Source organism: Opisthorchis viverrini (genome assembly GCF_000715545.1).
Source record: "Opisthorchis viverrini unplaced genomic scaffold opera_v5_266, whole genome shotgun sequence".
NCBI lineage: Eukaryota > Metazoa > Platyhelminthes > Trematoda > Opisthorchiida > Opisthorchiidae > Opisthorchis > Opisthorchis viverrini.
Genome location: NW_008751919.1, coordinates 100,368 through 105,281, shown reverse-complemented (window position 1 = coordinate 105,281; position 4,914 = coordinate 100,368).

Here is a 4,914-nt window from a genome sequence, read left to right as displayed (position 1 = left end):
CCTCCTTGAATTTGCAAGACAGTCCGTCACCAACATTTCGGTTGCCCTGAAGTATTCGGGGGGAAATTAGCAACACAAAACTATATCACATCACATTTCCAAAAAAATTCTTGAAGGGATGTTTGCAATCCTATTTAAGATAACGCGGCCGAAACCCCGGTTTTGTCTGATCCACGTGCAGTAACGCTGCTTGAGTATGAGTAAAGCCTCCCGTGTAGGAGCCGAGGTTGGGTTTAGTGATCTCAGTGCTCCTTTTCCTGGCGAAGATGGTTTCCAGCGTAGACACGAAACTCGATTCTGCCCATTATATTGCCACTTACCAGTCTTCCAGGTCTTAGACGTGTGTTTCCTAGAAGTTTTGTTGATCAGATCTAGGCAGATACAATATAATAACAGTAAATTATAAAAGCCATGGCCTGTTAACGAAATTCGGCCTTGCATTTTCCAGTGAATGTCAAAAGATCAAGCAGTGTGGTCNGTTGTAGTGGAAGTTGTAAGTCGAACACTGCAACTTATGTTACAATATATATGTATATATGTATATATATATGTATATATGTACATATATATAAATATATATAACAAATGGCAAATGGGATTCACCTTTATGTGGTCATGGAAATTTTCTGGGCACTGTTAAGACGTTTTACGCGGGAGTAGGAATTATTAGAGACCGTCATCTCTGATGTGGATCAAACATCTGCAAGCAATGAATTGATCGAGTTAACGAATCCTCAAGGACCACGGAGAAATTGGAAATCTGGATGAGCTTGCTGCATACTTTCAGGAACCAAAACCGGAAGGTTAATAAGACTCTGCGCCTACGCGCAAAATAACGAAATCAGGAGAACATATCTGATTATGGAGTTCGAAGGCATATTGTTTTTATATGCAACCCTGGAAGTTTCCAAAGTTCTTCGCTTCTCCAAATTTGATCCTTCCGTACGCATGTTCTTTGAGTGTGTAACTGAAAATCAGTCGTAGGCATATGGCGAATTATTCTATGAAACCAAATAGGATTGCTTTGAAAGTTCTAGTTATCGTCTTAACATTTAGTTGTGAAAACCAAACTCAACGATAGCCACATCAACAACGTGTTACACAAGCACGCAGAAACACTGTCAAGCGCAGGTCTCACATAACAAAAAAACAAGCAGCAGGATACTGAGACACTAACTGTTGGGGTACATCAATTTTTAAAAACTCACTGGAATTTCAGGGGCTCAGAAGTTTAGTAAACAAAGTCAAAACAGTGGTCCGGTGAGCTGATTACTTTGATTTGGAGCTGATTACTTTGATTCAGTAAAACAAGACAGGGGACAAATTTTTGCCGTTTTCACTGCGAACCAAAACGCAATACGGAAAATAAATAAAATAGACTTTTAGATTTGCAGTCATATGAGCATGATTCACAATCCTTGTGCAGTATATCATTCTTGGGGGACTCAGCGAATAGCTTAGTTGAGCATTGTGAGAATGGACCAGAAGACATCGCGAAAATGGACGCCATAATCGAATTGAGTATCTGACTCCATTCAAACCTGTCCTTCTCACTGAACCACGAAGAATCGGCTCAAAAAGCACTCGCTGTTCTACGAATGCTTCGGTGCGCCTTCTCCGGTATTATTCAAATGGACTTCCGAATACTCTGTAGTGCCTACGTCTGACCGCCTCTTGAGCATGCTAACCTCCAATCATTCACTAGTACAATCAAAAACTGGCTCTTGCGGGCCTTTTTGCGATGCACTGCTTAGTGAATGAAGCTGACTGATGACTTCTTGTCTTCAGCCTTCCTCTTAAACTAAAGGTGCTTTTCAGCTCACGTAGCAACTTTTAGTTCAAAGGGTTCTTGTCAGTCATCTTGGAAGTTCAGTTCCCATCATTCAGTGTATAGTGGTTGTCCCCTATCACACAACCTCCCTGCATACAGGAACCCTGCTGATAGGAATCTAATAGAGATAGAGACCACAACCATCACTACCTTACTTAAACTGAAGATGCCCCTATCGACTAGGCTACTGGTGATCCGTCTCGCCCGTTAAATTGGCTAACTCCCACTCTAAAAATTTGGGCAAATACTCTTCTGCCCTAAAATTACCCATCCCGGTCGACTGATACTCAGTGCCAATCAGGGGATGAGATGGCCGAAGTGGTTAAAGCGCGAATTTACTGATCGAAGGTCCGTGGTTCGAACCCGACCGCTGCCACTCGGTTTCAACCGTCAAGGCCTGGGCGACCTGAGAGTATCTCAGCCCTCGTGCTCCCTCCGGGTGGCATGGCAGCTAGGCACCGGAAGGGTGGTACAGCTGAACAATTATTATTATTATATTATACGTGCCCTCAATCGCGACTGCGACGCTTTCGTTCTAACCCGCTAAACTTTTTGCTTAGATCTAGCCAGCTCGGTGAGTTTTCCGTTTGTCCTCCACACAAATTCAAGCATTTACTTTACAATTAGTGTTCCATCCTGTCCATTTGCAATATTTCATGCTGCCAAAAAACTTGTAGACCAAATCACGCCTTAACAACGTCGTGAGTGGGTCTATACAGTCTGGGTGCACACCGGGACTCTGAGATTCAATCTACCATTAATCCATATGACGAATTCCTCCAACTCAACATAGCCTCATACGTCTTTCAAGATACCGACAACAAACCCAATTGTCCAAGATGCCGCAGCTTTAGCAGCCGTTTTTGTTATGGTTCAATTTGGCCGGCAGGATTAATAAATTCTCCTTTTCGGCAAATTGCTGTTCTGGCTCCTAATCTTACGTAATTTGCCTTTTCCTCATCACGTGCCGGGAAGGATGTATCATCATTGTCTTCACCCGTTGAATTTTTGCCCGCCTTCTTCAAGTTTTAGCGGCATGGTCTTTCATCAAACTAATATGTCGCTCAAAACGGGATAAGCTCTATTGTCTGCATTTCTCTCCATTAAATACCCAACGAACTTTGACCGCTACAGTTTAGTCACGACTATATATGTATTGGATAATGCCCACTTTTTGTGAAACTGCCCCCTTTCCGCGCAATCCTGAGTAAACAAAAATCTCACAATTGATGCATTTGTTGTTACTGTACCATTATTCTTACGACTGCACATCCAGCAGCTGCGGAAAAATATTATTCTTATTGTTACAGGAGCCGATACGAGCTATGGTTCTGAAACAGCGCTTATTGAGCACCCGAAGACGCCTCAGTTCCGCCGCCCGAACACGCTAAGTCCTACAGCCATACAACAAAACAGCCTGCACTGCAACTTGATACACACGTCTCTTGAAATTCAGGGACACCACCTTGATGACACAGGTGTCTCAGATTAGCAAACGCAAACCAAACATTGCAGATTTGTGAGTTTGACTCATCTGTCACACTACAGTCAGAACTAATACAACTTTCAAGATACTTAAAATGCCCCACAACTGCTAGTCTCTCCTTGGATTTTAAGTGAGGTGTTCAGTGACTCATTGTCCACAAGCAAGTTCTTTAACTTGGGTGCAGTGTGTGTACCAAACGATGGGATAGCCTTGGTCAGCTCACTCAAAAAAGCACCTGAACCTTCCCTCCTCTTCGGACGATGTCGTCCGCATGTTTACAAATCGATACTGTTTTAACCACAGATCATTTGAGCACAGGTGTTTTGTAGACCCTCCAAAGTTCATCTCATAATTTAGTCGGTCACTAAGTTACACAGGAATGGAGGGTGTGGGAATCTCCGAAGGGACACTATTTCGTGCTCGGAAGCTATTGGAGAACTCGCCATATATTCTCACACGGTGGCAGTCTTGGATTACAAAGAAACTTTCGTGTTCATGGACTCTCGGGGTAGTCCTCTGTAGGTGAGCGTTTCAAGAACAGACCTTTCAACAAAGTCTAATACGCCTTAAAAATTCTTGAACGCTAGGATTGTGGGTCGCTTATACATGTGGAGTTGTTCTATCACCTGACGAAATGTAAATATTCGTTCAGCGCAACCGCTACTAGACCGGAATCTCGCTCGCCGCTCTCGAGTCAGTGTTTCACGAGGCACCGTTGGGCGATGATTCATGAGTGATATCAACAGTCTCCGCACGACCTAGGTTAAGCTGATCCTCTTGTGGTTGCTATATTTATTACGAGTTCCTTTGTGAAAATGGGTACTGTCACCGACTGTCTCTAGTTGTCTTGGACAGACTCCTTTTCCTTAATGCAAACAAACAACTTAGACAAGCGCTGATTGAGGACGGTCGTCCGGACCAGAAGCTGGGGGGCTTAGGGAATGCGGTCAATAAACCCCGAGGTCATAGGCGGGTCCAGGTCACCGTCCAGGATTCTACTTCACAGGTGGCCTGCAGATGAGTGGCAGCTGGTGGTCATGACAAAAGTTCGAAGTGTTCTGTCGAACGGCCGCGGTACTCTTCTTCATTCGAAATGGTCACACCATTCCGTTCCTTTATTTTTTCGCTCACAGATAGTTTCCAGGGACCGGTTTCACGGATCAGCTGAAATCATCTTCCGGAATCACCGGATTTATGATCCTCTCTCATTCCTTTGGCTTTCTGTGTCCACCACACTTCACGGTTATTTTGCTCGCTGGCCTTCACTTGACGTCTGATAAATCGCTGTATCATGTTATGTTCGGAACCGGCTGGGATGTTTCATCGAGATTTAAGTGCCTCCGTTCTCCTTGCTATTCAGACTCGGATGAGCTTGATGGTGTCTTGCCATAGGCGAAAGCCCCAGCACTATGCAAAGGAGTGACAATCTCGTCCCAGTATGCGTTCATATCTGATCGTGGAGCATTTGGAAGAGACTCTAGAAGACCATTTCGGTAGGTTCACCTAAAATCCGGATCAACCAATCTTTCAGGTGCCAAGCGATTCGCGCCTCCAAAAAACGTAGTGGGAAGCGACCGCGGACGAGCGCGTGGTCGGA